Consider the following 14137-nt stretch of genomic DNA (forward strand, 5'->3'; position numbering starts at 1 on the left):
ATGTTGTGCAAGGTGTCAGAATTTCCTTCCCATTTAAGGCTGAATAATATTTTATTGTGCATATATACTATTTTCTGTTTATCAGTTCATCTGTCAGTGGACACTTGGGTCGCTTCCACCTTTTGGCTATCATGAATAATGCTGCTGTGAACATGGGTGTACAAATATCTCTTTGAGATGCTGTATTTAATTCTTTTGGGTATAAACCCGGAAGTGGAATTGTTGAGTCATATGGTAATTCTATTTTTCAGTTTTTGAGGAACCACCATAGTGTTTTTCTTATTGGCTGCCCCATTTAATATTTTTACTAGTAGTGCACAGGGTTCTAATTTCTCTACATCCTTGCCAACATTTCTTTTCTTTTTTTTTCTTTTTTTTGGATAATAGCGTTCTTAGTGAGTGTGCGATAGTAATTCTCTGTATCTGGATATTAATTCCCAGATTAAATAAACACTATTCTAAGTGTTTTATAATTCTGTAGCATATATTTCATTTTCCTGATAGACTTCAATATAGTGTATTTTGGGGCGTGATGAGAGAGTGTGGTTTTATTTTTCTAAAAACAGATTTATTGACGTATGATTGACAATACAAAAACACTGAGTGTATTTGAAATAAGCAACTTGATAAGTTTTGACATATGTACACATCTGTGAACACATTGCCACCATTAAGATAGTGAACATATCCATCACCTCCCAGATTTTCTTCCTGTCCGTTTGTAATTCTTTCCCTTACCCCTTCCTGACCTTTCCCCTTTTCGGGAAAATACTAATATACTTTCTGTCACTATAAATTAGTACATTTTCTGAAGTTTTGAAAAATGGAGTATACAGTATGTACTTTTGGGAGCGGGCTGGCTTTTTTCATCCAGCCTAGCATAGTTATTTTGAGATTCATCCGTGTTGTTGCATGTATCCTTATTCCATTCCTTTTTATTGCTGAGTGGTTTCTCTGGAATTGTGTAGCAACCTGGGTCCAGTCAGGAGAGAGAAACCATACAGTAGGTTAAGTAGGGAAAGTTTTTAATATCAAGAATTATTAACTATGACAGAAGAGTTAACTGTAACATATAAGGAAACTTTATACAGTACCGTAGGGCTTTGGAAGAGTACCAAGGAGAACAGATTTGGAAGGGGTTAAGATCTCAGTGGAGAAGATGTGGTTCAGTCTACTGGATAGCAGATAAGTTCATGTTTGTATAGGCCAGAGGTGGTCCGAAGTTGCTGGATGAGCAATAGACCACCATTGGAGTGTAAGAGGAGAGCCGGGAATCAGCCTCTGGTTGAATGGATGTGTAGTGGGAGTCCAGGTGCCAGCAGGGGCAGGAAACTTCTGGAGCGTGTGGGCTGCCTTGGAGGCTTACAGGAGAGACAGTGTGGTGTGTATCCATCTGGGCCCCAGACAATTATGTTCAGTCTCAGTGGGGGCTTGTAGAGGGAGTATAGATGCTGGTGCTGGCAGGAGAGACCTTCAGAGTGCTTAGGGGCTCTGGTTTCCTTGTCAAGAGGGATGTTGACACCCTGCTATATCAGGCTGAGGCTTCAAGGTCACAAAAGGATTGTTTTCCCTGCAGGTGGCTGGGATAGCACTCTACTGGAAGTTTTCATACCCACACCTAACATTCCTTCCCCCTCGAGTCCGAGTCCCTTCGCTATACTGCTGGAGAGCCGCTTTGTACGTCATTGTCTCTTGAGTGCCCTCTACTGAGAGAGCTGAATATGGGGCATGTTGAAGGAGGAATACTGAAAGGAATTTTCTTATTTATCATACAGCATATACTGATGGATATAGAGCTGAGGGGCAATAAATTGATAAGTGACACATATGGACATAGCACAGTCTGTTTATCCATTCGTCTGTTGATGGACATTTTGGTTTTTTCTAGTCATTGGCTCTTACAAGTAAAGCTGCCACGAACATTAATATACAAGTTTTTGTATGAACGCATATTTTCATTTCTTAGGTAAATACGTGAGTGTGGAATGACAGGATCGTACAGTAGGTATGTGTATTAACTTCTTAGGAAATTGGCAAGTAGTTTTCCAAAGTAGCTTTACTGTTTTTTGTTTGTTTGTTTTTGCTGGCAGTGTATAAGAGTTCCTCTGTATCTTACCAATATTTGGTATAGTCATTCTTTTAAATTTTAGGCATTCTAACTTGGTGTGTGGTGGTATCTCCTTGTGGTTTTAATTTGCATTTCTCTGATAACTAATGATATTGAGCATCAGTTCATGTGTTTATTTACCATTTGTAGATTTTCTTTGATAAAATGTTCAAATCTTTTATCCATTATTTTAATTGGGTTGTTTTCTCATTGTTGTTTTGTGTGCTCTTTATATATTCTTGATTCTATGCTTTGCAGAAGTTTTATCCAGGATTGTGGCTTGTCTTTTCATTCTCTTAATGGTATCTTTTGAGGATCACACATTTTTAAATTTGACGAAGTCCAGGCAATCAGCTTGTTCTTACATGGATTATGATTTTGTTTTTGTATCTAAGATATATTTGCCTAATCCAAGGTTACAAAGGTTTTCTACAAGGTTATCTTTTGGAAATTTTATGGTTTTAGGTTTTATGTTTAGTTATATGATGCATTTTGAATTGTTTTTTGAAATATGGAACAAAGACTGGGTGGAAGTTCATGTTTTTGCATAGCGATATCCAGTTGTTCTAGCACCATTTGTTGAAAAGGCTGTCCTTTTGTTATTTGTCAGAAATTAACTCATCATATATGTGTGGGTTTATTTCTGACTACCTGATTTGTTCCACTGATCTCTTTGCCTGTCTTGATGCCACTATTATTTTGATTGCTGTGGCTTTATAAGAGGTCATGAAGCCAGGTCATGCTACCCATCTAACTTTGTTCTTTTTCAGCCAAAATATTGGCCACTGTGCTGGTTGTCAATTTACTGCCTCTCAGCTCCAGATTTATCCTGTTTGCCTGTTCTAGGAAAATGTATAAGGTCTGTTAAATATTTTTCTTTTGCCAGCTGTCACAATGTTAAGCTTTGTCAATAGAGAGTGCTGAAGACATTGCAGAAGGAAAGACTTTTGCTTCTTGGTTCCTGTGTGTTTGCTTCATGGACTCCAGCAGCAAAATACTCATCTTCTCTAGTGTCAGCCGACAAAGCTTCCCCAGTGTACATCTCCTGAGCATGTGTGGCTTTACCAGCACGAGGCTCCTGCAGACACAGAGGGCAGTGGTAACTCAGCAGCCAGCAACCCAGGGCTTAGCAGCTTCTCTCCGTACCTCTCCCTCATGTGGTTTGTAGCAGAATGCCTTGGTGGGACACTTCCAGGTGAACAGCTTTTCACAGCTCTCTGAAGGCTGGATTTCTGGCAAGTTCCATTAGCAGGTTTCCATCAAGTTCTGCTGGCATGGCACCAGAGCAACTTCTCTACCATTCAGTGAGATAGCCCCGTGCCCTCTCCAACAACGTCTGATGTCAGCCCTGGAATGACTGGGGAGGAGTCGGGAGAGGTATTGGCTGCTCTTGTATTCTTTAGAGTTCTCTTTACTTCTCACTAGTTAACTGTTGTTACTTCAACTTTCTGTTATAGTTAATGGTCCTGTATACTTAATTTTTGCCTTTCAAATTTCTGTGTGGCTTTTCTCCTGATTGGATCCAGAGTGATGCAGCTATGCTAGGTCCTTTACATTTCCATATGAGTTTTAGAAGCAATTTGTAAATGTCTATTTAAAAAAGCCTACTGGGATTTTTATTGAATCTATGGATAAGTTTGGGGGAATTTCATTGAATCTATAGATAAATTTGGGCAGAATTGATGTCTTAACAGTGTTGAGTCTTTTAACCCATAAAAAACGGCTATCTCCGTTTATTTAGATTTTTAATTTCTTTCAGCAGTGTTTTATGGTTTTCAGTGTACAGATCTTTCCAGTATTTTTCCAGATTTATCCCTAAGTATATTTTTTCTGCTTTTATAAATGGTATTAAAAAAATTCAGTTCCATTTGTTCATTGCTTATATATAAAAGTGCAATTTATTTTTGTATATTGGCCTTGAATTCTGCAACCTTGCTAAAGTAACTTTTCAGTTGTTGTTTTTTTTTTTGGGGGGGTAAATTCCATTGGATTTTCTACATACGCAGTCATTTCTTTGATTCCACTATGGATGCCTTTTACTTCTTTTTTTCTTTTCTCTCTCTCTCTCTCTCTTTTTTCTTTTTGGCTGACTTCACTGGCTGGGCCCTCTAATGTTGAAAAGAACTGGTGAGAGTGGACATCCTGGTTTTGCTTCTAATCTTAGGGGGAAAGCATCTTTTCTTTCACAATTAAGTATGATATTAATTGTAGATTTTTCCTAGACCCCTTTATTGGATTGATTAATACCCTTTCTATTCCTTGTTTGCAGATACTTCAGATCAGGAATGGATGTTGGATTTTGTCAAATGCCTTTTTTGTGTGTCTTTGAGATGAGAATTACTTTTTATTTATGTTCTAGCCCTAGCTAATGCAAGTGTCTATTGTTGTGCACAATTTTGTTTTGGCAATTTTTTCCCCTCCAAATACCCCGTTTGTAAAAGCAGTTACTCTACATGTGTAATACCTGGGTTTTAAAAAGCATTTTATTTTCAGAAATCATTTCTAATTGGTTAAAATATAAACAAATTATTGAACTATGGTGTGAAAAAATAGAGAAACACTAAGAAGTATTCGGAAACACATATATACTGATGAAATTGTCATTGAGGAAAATGTTTTAACTGTAAAATTATGTTCAGCATTACTGATGGGAGATAGCTATAGGACACCTAAGCCTTTTGGTGAATGAGTTGCCCTGGGATAGTTGGGTTTAAGTCTTGTATTTACCACTTGCTAACTGGGTAAGTTTCTTAAACTAAGTTTCTGATTTCTCATCTGTCGAATGAACATAAGAATATTCATCCCAAGGGTTATAATTAGAGGATTAAATAGAATCAATTACATAAAAGTGTGTAGCAGTATAGTTAGGCACTTAATAAATGTTTTTCTTTGTCTTTATTTTTTTAAATGACTAATGGAAGCTTTACTTTTCTATAGCCTGTATCCCTGGTGATTATATATGGACACAGAAGTAGGGCCCTCTGTTATCTCGGAACCCGCCAAGAAAATAAAAATGAAGCGAATTCCTGCTTCTGGAACAGTTTGAAAGAAAATTAACAAGAGCATTGTCAGCATAAGACTGTATTAGAAAATGTTGGGATGAGAAGGCTTGGAAGGAGAGTTCTTTGGGGAAGGACTCTCTTGGGGAAGGATGGTAGAATTTTTTTTATAGTGGTTTAGCAGGACAGGGCCAGGCATAGTACAACTAGTTTGGGGGAATAGCTGGTTAAGGATAGCTTTCAGAGAATTGATCTTATAGATTAGCAGCCATTGGGCAATTTGGATTTTATAAACAAGGTTAGGGAGAAGCAGCTACTGGGGACATGAGAAGGCCAATGGAAAATTCTCAGATTTTTAGTGTCTTCAGAGTAGATTTTTCCATCATTGGCTCTTGCAGTCTTTTTCCTAACCTCCCAACCCCTTTCCCCCAAGCCCCAAGTATGAAGGCCCTTTTCCCTGGTCATGATTTTAGACCACTTCTAGCTCTTGATCTTGGAAGGCAATATCGTTAAGAAACTTCGAAGAACAAGGAATTAAGTATTTTGGAGTGCTGAAAAGTTCTCTCAGGCTTTGCTTCCTGTCTTCTTGTTTTGGATCCTGCTATGTAGGTGCTCTGTAGTACAGGCAACATTAACGTATGATAATGAAAAGCTTCAAAGTAGACATATGGCTGGAAGAGAGATTTGAATAGGGTTTTGCAGCAGCTATTTTAGTTGATGACACATCTTCAACTTAAATTGTAATTGATTTTTAAAAAATTTTGCCTTATCCTTCTGTGATGATTCTAGTAGAAGTCAAATGAGATCATTTTTAATAGCTAGTTTGCAAACTTTGGTATGTGCAAGCAACCTTTCACAGCCTACCTATGTGTTTCAGGGAACGCAGTTTGTGACTGAATAAATCAGCTATTCTCTTATATCTTTTTAATGCATTACTGGTTTCTAGCAGCTGGTACTTAACACTGTTCATTTTTGAGTTTGGTGACTTGTCTGTGCTTCATGTGATCTCTTTGCCTTTATGAGGTACTTTTTGACTACAGGTGGATACAATCTCCTATAAATATAATCTGTGCTTTGAAATTAAATTATCCTTATCCTCTTTGGATATGCAAATTCCCTTATTATCTCTGAGTTTGCCTCTTGCTTTATGACTCCCTGTGTTCTTCTTATAGGTTTTGCTTACCTTTTAGTGTAAGTACAAGCATCCATGAAAGACATTGGCCTATTTAGACTTTAGGAAAATATCATTTTTTAGCCATCATATTAAGGATTATTGGGGCGTTTCTTCCTGACTTTTCAGAATATAGAAAAATAAGTGAGTTTCCTATTCTTTCCTGATCAAGCTCACCATAGATCTTGTACTTTTCAAACAAGCTTGAATTAAAAAAAAAATACAAAGAGTAGTATATCTGCTCTCTCTACATGGATATGCTTACCATAACTATGGAAAATGTATTGGATTTTCTGTGAAGCTCTCAGGGTAACTGTGTCAGATGTAATCAGTATTTTTGTACTATCATGTATACTTAAGTACTTTTCCATAACTTATGAGAAAGTGATTTTTTTTTCCTGCAAAAGATCACCAGAATTTCAATAATGTGGCTTTCTTTTTCTGATATTCAGAGGAAGTTAGAGAACAGATTTATCTACATCTAAATAGTAAGTCACTGGCAGGAACCTTTCCTTTGTAGTATATACTTTGCTCCTTGAACTTGTAACATCCTCCTACACTTGTAACATTTGATAATATAAAGCAAATGTTCACTATTTTAGCTTTCTTAGTTTTCTGAGAAGTATCTTTTTTACTCTCCATATCTTTAAATCTTGGGACCTCTGAAAGACATCCTAGAAAGTACCTTCATTTACTCTTGATGTTTTTCTAGAAATTTTAGCTACTCACAGATAGAAATAAAAACATGCTATGTAAAATCTTAGCTGTTTAGGACATTTTAAAAGTTAACAAATCAGTTATTTAAGAAGTTCCATAGATTTGTGATTTTTAAATTACTTTTCTCCCAGCTTTATTGAGGTATAACTGGCAAATAAAATTGTAAAATATTTAAAGTGTACATTGTGTTGACTTGATCTACATATACATTATGAAAAGATTCCCACCATCTAATTAATTCACATATCTATCACCTCACCTATTTATCTGTTTTATCTTTTTTGTATGTGTATGAAAACATTTAAGTTCTTTCTTAGCAAATTTCAGTTATATAATACAGTGTTATTAATGGTAGTAACCATGTTTTACGTTAGATGCTCAGACTTTATCTTATAGTTGAAAGTTTGTACCCTTTTACCAACTTCTCTCTACCCTCCTTTTCCCCATTCCCCAGTCCTAGGCAACCACTTTTATGCTCTTTGTTTCCATGAGTTTGAATTTTTTTTTTTTTTTTTTATGATTCCACGTAAAAGTGATACCATGCAGTATTTGTCTTTCTCTGCCTGGCTTATTTCACTTAGTATAATACCCTTAAGGCTCATCCATATTGTTGCAAATGGCAGGATTTCTTTCTTTCTCATGACTAATATTGCACTGTGTGTATATACACCACATCTTCATTATTCATTCATCTGCAGACAGACATTTAGGTTGTTTCTGTATGTTGGCTATTGTGAATAATGCTGCAATGAACACGAGGATTTAGATATCACTTAGAGGTCCTGTTTTCATTTCTTCTGGATATATGCTCAGAAGTGGGGTTGCTGGATCATATGGTAGTTCTGTTTTTAATATTTTTGTGGAACATCCATACTGTTTTTGATAGTATCTACAGTTACAGTGCTGCTAACAGTGAACAAGAGTTCCCTTTTTTCCACATCCTCACTAGCACTTGCTATTGCTTGTCTTTTTGATAATAGCCATTCAACAGGTATGAGGTGGTATCTCTTGTCACTAGAGCTCTATGCTCTAGGGGTGCGCCTATGTGGGTTGCATGGGTCCTTCCATTGTGATGGTCTGACTAGTGAGTAGTCTGGTAGGCTTGGTTACCCCCCAGTCGGATTGCCCCCTAGTCCAATCCCAGGGCTGGTTCTGGCCAGCTGGTAGGTGGGCAGGGTCCTGGCACAGCAGGCTATGGGGCTATGGTTGTTTTGGGGCTGGTGTCCATCTGCTGGTGGGTGAGGCTAGTCCTGAGGCTAGAGCACAGGGCATTGTGGGGCTGGTGCCTACCCACTGGTAGGCAGAGCTGAGCCCTGGGGTTTTTGGCTAAAGGTCCTGGGAGGGAGGTGGGGAAGGTGTGTGTGTGGGGGTGTCCCAGGTCTATGCCTGTGCACTGGCATGTGCGGTCAGGTCCTTGGCCCTCTAGTGGACTGGGTATTGTCCAGGGCTCAGGGATCTTAAGGCAGCCTACCTGCTGGTGGGTGGGGATGTGTTTACTCCCAGTTAGTTGCTTGGCCTGAGGTGTCCCAATACTGGTGCCTGTAGACTGGTCATCAGGGCAGGGCTGGGTCCTGAGGCTAACAGGCTAGAGGGGGGATTCCAAAATGATGCTTGCCAGCACCAGTGTCCACGTGGTAGAAGGAGCTCCCCCATAATGGCTGTCTCCAGTATCTGTGTCCCCAGTGTCTGCTCCAGTTGCCTCCTTCCTTTTTGGGAGACTCTCCAAGGTTAACAACAGGTAGGTCTGATGTAGGTTCCTTTCAGGTTACTGCTTCTGCCCTTGGTCCCTGAGCATGTGGGATTTTGTATGTGCCCTTTAAGAATCTCTTTTTCCCACAGCCCTCTGGGTCTCCTGAAAGTAAGCCCTGCTGGCCTTCAAAGCCAGTTGTTCTGGAGGCTCATCTTCCCAGTGCAGGACCCCTGAGCTGGGGATCCTGAAGTGGGGCTCAGATCTCTTGCTCCTTGGGGAGAACCTCTGCAACTGTAATTTTTTTCATGTTTCTGGGCCACCCACTTGTGGGTATGGGTCTTGACTGTACCATGACATCACCCCCTCCTACATGTCTTGTTGTGGTTTCATCTTTATCTCTTTAGTTGTAGAACATCTTTTTTGGTAGTTCTGGTCTTTTTCAGTGTTCTATAAATAGTTATAATTTTGGTGTGCCCGTGAGAGGCAGTGAACTCAGGGTCTTTCTACTCCACCATGTTGGGAACTCTCCCTGAACTCATTCAGCTTTTACTTGCCTGGAAAACTCTTTCTCTCTTGTTTAATTTTGAAGGACAACTTTGCTGGGTAGAGTATTCTTGTTGGCAGTTTTTTCTTTCAGCACTTTGAATATATTGTCCCACTCCCTCTGGCCTATAAAAAATTTTCAGGTTTTCCTGAAAAATCTGCTGAATATCTTACTGAGGTTTTCTTTTACTTAGCATGTGGTTTTTCTCTCACTGCTCTTAAGATTCTGTCCTTGTCTTTACTTTTTGATAATTATAATGTGTCTCGGTTTAGAGTCATCTTATTTGAAACACTATTGACTTCCTGTATCTGAGTGTCTATTTTTTTCCCCAGGTTAGGGAAGTTTTCAGCCATTATTTCTTCAAAGAAGCTTTCTGTCTCTTTCTCTCTCTTCTCCTTCTGGGACTCCTATAATATATATATTGGTCAGCTTGACAGATCCCATAATTCCCTTAAACTATTCTCATTCTTTTTCACTGTTTTTTTTTCTGCTTGCTTCTCTGATTGGATGAAGTCCACTGCCCTGTTTTCAAGTTTGCTGATCTTTTCTTTAGCTTTATCTAATCTGCTGTTGAACCCCTCTATTGAGTTTTTCCAGTCACTTATTGTGTTGTTCAGCTCTATGATTTCTGTTTGGTACTCTTTCAAATTTTTTATCTCTTTGTTGATATTCTCACTGTGTTCATGTGCTGTTCTCACTTATGGTGAGCATCTTTATGACCATTATTTTTAACTCTTTATCAGGTTAATCACTTATCTCCATTTTGATAAGGTTTGTTTCTGGAGCTTTGTCTTGTTCTTTTGTTTGGAATATTCCTCTTTTTCTTTATTTTCATTGACCTTCTATATTGGTTTCTCTGCATTAGATAAATAGCCACCTCTCCTACACTTGATGGAATGGCCTTATGTAGGTGATGGATCTTATCATTCAGTTCAACATAGCTCTTGGTTGTCTCTCAAACCTTTGTGATTGTCCAAGGCACCTTCTTCTTGGCTCACTGTAGTTGGACGTATGCCAAGACCTGTCAATGTCCCAAAAGGGAGGACCAGTTAGCACCTCCATGCAGGCTAATTGGAAGCTGGACCCTAAAGTGGCAGCTTTTAAAGTATGCAAGTAGATGTCTTTCAGGGAAAGACTGGGATATGGGTGTTTCTTTCTTTTCTTTCTATGTTGAGCCCTGGGAATTTGCCACTTAAGAACCATTTATTTGTTTGCTGATCTCTTGTAGGACCTGTGAACATAAGCCTGACTTGGTAACAGAACTGAGCAATCAAGGGGTACACCCCCTGGGTAGCAGCTACAATAGTCAGGGTGCCAGATGTGTGTGCTAGCTCCTTTCATGGAGATATTCATGATTTGGAGTGATCTACAGGGAGAATGCAAGATAGTGTCTGCTTGCTTCTGGTCTTCAGGAAGGATTGATGTCTGTCTTAGATGTATGCTAAACTATTGGGTTGGCTGAAAAGTTTGTTCTGTAACATCATATGGAAAAACTTGAACAAACTTTTTGGCCAACCCAATAGAAGCTTGACTCTCAGGCAACAGCTTTTAAAGTAGGTAAATAGGTCTGTTTCAGGAAATGATTGGGAGATGGGTGTTTTGTCCCCTCCATCTGTGTTGGGCCCTGGGGAAGGAAGATAGCCAGTTAAGAACTAATTCTTTGTTTGGTACAATCCTGTTGAACCCATGAACACAGGCCCTGCTGGGCACCAGAGTCAGGCTATCAGTGGGTGTGTCCTCTGGATACCTGCTACAAAATCCAGGCACCAGATCTTTGTACTGGCTACCTGGAGCAGAGCAGATGGAGAACACTGCTGGCCTCCCTGATCTCTGGAGAGGATTGCAGTTGACTCTTAGATGTGTGTTAAATTAGAAGCCTGACCTTCAGGCTGGGAGATGGTTCTGTCTACTGCCTCTGCACTGAGCCCTAGGGGATAGCCAGAGAGTCCTTGAGAGCCCACCAAGAACCATTTCTTTGTTTGCTATAGCCTTCTGGGTCTCCTGGACGCATGCCCCAGAGGTAGGTATTTTGGGGGCCCACCCCTCAAATGGTCTTAAAAGTTGGGGTGCTAGATGTTGGGTCTAAACTCTTCATTCTTCAGGGAGAAGCTAGCAGTTGTGAATTCCCTTCTAATTCTGTGTTGCTGTGCTGAGAGTGGGGTTTATGAAGGGAATGTGTCTCAGTCTTTCCACCTATTTGATGTAGGTTTTTTTCTCATTCACTCTGTGTGTGGTAGTCACTCTGCTAGTCCCTGAATTTCTTTCAGAGGAACTTGTTGCGTGTTTGGCTGTAAATTAAGTGTCTGTGGGAGGTGGTGAGTTTGGGAGCCTGTTATGTCTCCATCTTGGACTGGAATGAGATTTGTGATTTTTAAATATTTATCCCTTTGAATGAATAATTATCCAGAGAACTAACTGACATGCTGATCGTATCTAAAATATAACACAAAAAATAAATCTACAATGTGTATAACCTCATTTGTGCTGGTATATGATGTAACTTTTTTCTTTTAATGTAAATATGCTCTTAGAGAATATATTTGGAATAATATCAAAAGGACTCAATGTGTTTATTGATATCATACATAGTTCTAATTTGGGTCATAGACTTGTTTCATAGGTATGCCAAATAAATGGCATGGTGAGGGAGAAGAAATGTAAAATGTGAGTTTCTGCAGAAATACTAAAGGAAATGCAGTGCACTTTCTGATGTATTTTTTTATGTTAAAAAATAAAAAGGAAAATCCCCAACAGTCCTAGCCACAGCAATCAGAGAAGAAAAAGAAATAAAAGGAATCCAAATTGGAAAAGAAAAAATAAAACTGTCACTGTGTGCAGATGACATGATACTATATATAGAAAATCCTAAAGATGCCACCATAAAACTGCTAGAGCTAATCAATGAATTTGGTAAAGTTGCAGGATACAAAATTAATGAACAGAAATCTCTAGCATTCCTATACACTAACAATGAAAGATCAGAAAGAGAAGTTAAGGAGACAACCCCATTCACCACTGCAACAAAAAGAATAAAATACTTTGGAATAAACCTACCTAAGGAGGTAAAAGACCTAGACTTAGAAAACTATAAGACACTGTTGAAAGAAATCAAAGATGACACAAGCAGATGGAGAGATATACCATGTTCTTGAATTGGAAGAATCAATATTGTGAAAATGACTATACTACCCAGAGCAGTCTGCAGATTCAGTGCAATCCCTATCAAATTACCAATGGCATTTTTCACAGAACTAGAACAAAAAATCCTAAAATTTGTATGGAGACACTAAAGACCCCGAATAGCCAAAGCAATCTTGAGGGAAAAAATGGAGCTGGAGGAATCAGACTCCCTGACTTCAGACTATATTACAAAGCTACAGTAATCAAGACAATATGGTACTGGCACAAAAACAGAAATATAGATCAATGGAACAGGATAGAAAGCCCAGAGGTAAACTACGGTCAACTAATCTATGACAAAGGAGGCAAGGATATACAGTGGAGAAAAGGCAGCCTCTTCAATAAGTGGTGTTGGGAAAACTGGACAGCTACATGTAAAAGAATGCAATTAGAATACTTCCTAACACCATACACAAAAATAAACTCAAAATGGATTAAAGACCTAAATGTAAGGCCAGAAGCTATAAAACTCTTAGAGGAAAACATAGGCAGAACACTCTGTGACATAAATGACAGCAAGATCTTTTTTGACCCACCTCCTAGAGTAATGGAAATAAAAACAAAACAAAACAAAAACAAATAAAAATAAACAAACTAATGAAACTTAAAAGCTTTTGCACAGCAAAGGAAACCATAGACAAGACAAAAAGACAGCCCTCAGAATGGGAGAAAAAATTTGCAAACAAAACAACCGACAAAGGATTAATCTCCAAAATATGCAAACAGCTCATGCAGCTCAATATCAAAAAACAAACAAACAAAAAATAACTCAATCAGAAAGTGGGCAGAAGATCTAAGTAGACATTTCTCCAAAGAAGACATGCAGATGGCCAAGAGACACATGAAAAAATGCTCAGCATCACTAATTATTAGAGAAATGCAAATCAAAACTATGAGGAACCCTCTTGCACTGTTGGTGGGAATGTAAATTGATACAGCCACTATGGAGAACAGGATGGGGGTTCCTTAAAAAACTAAAAATAGAGTTACTATATGACCCAGCAATCCCACTACTGGGCATATACCCTGAGAAAACCATAATTCAAAAGGACACATGTACCCCAGTATTCATTGCAACACTGTTTACAATAGTCAGATCATGGAAGCAACCTAAATGTCCATCAACTGATGAATGGTTAAAGAGGATGTGGTACATATATGCAATGGAATATTACTCAGCTGTAAAAAGGAATGAAATCGGGACATTTGTAGAGACATGGATGGAACTAGAGACTGTCATACAGAGTGAAGTAAGTCAGAAAGAGAAAAACAGATACTGTGTATTAATGAATATAAGTGGAAACCTGAAAAATGGTACAGATGAACCAGTTTGCAAGGCAGAAATAGAGACACAGATGCAGAGAACAAATGTATGGACACAAAGGGAGGGAAAGGGGGGATGAACTGGGAGATTGAGATTCATATGTATACACTAATATGTATAAAATAGAAAAGTAATGAGAACCTGCAGGGAACTCCACTTCGCTGGTACAGTAGCAACAAACACCACATTGTAAAAAAACTATACCTCAATAAAAAAAAATTTTAAAAAAAGTCCAACATCCAAGGAAGCTGAGAAAGCTTCTTGCATTTATATAACAATTCTTATCTATTAGTTGCAGAGCAAAAATAATAGAAAATTAATTATATGTAAAAAAATAGCCTTTAACTATGAAGAAGTCCTCCTATAAAATTCTCCAGTTCATTAAACCTACTCTTGGTTATTATC

General features: G+C 38.4%; 1 protein-coding gene across 3 annotated transcripts in view; it reads left to right on the plus strand.

Annotated features, from left to right (window-relative positions):
• Positions 1-14137, plus strand: part of FUT8 (fucosyltransferase 8) — a 315036-nt gene that overhangs the window by 88464 nt on the left and 212435 nt on the right. Inside the window, exon 1 of one of the 3 annotated variants that reach the window (XM_057731048.1) lies at positions 1990-2005. The exons of the other annotated variants lie outside the window; for them this stretch is intronic. The gene's annotated coding sequence lies outside the window, so the exon portion shown is untranslated. Of the gene's footprint in view, positions 1-1989; positions 2006-14137 lie in introns of those variants that run through there. 3 annotated transcript variants of the gene reach the window in all.

Source organism: Hippopotamus amphibius, chromosome 4 (genome assembly GCF_030028045.1).
Source record: "Hippopotamus amphibius kiboko isolate mHipAmp2 chromosome 4, mHipAmp2.hap2, whole genome shotgun sequence".
NCBI classification, from domain to species: domain Eukaryota; kingdom Metazoa; phylum Chordata; class Mammalia; order Artiodactyla; family Hippopotamidae; genus Hippopotamus; species Hippopotamus amphibius.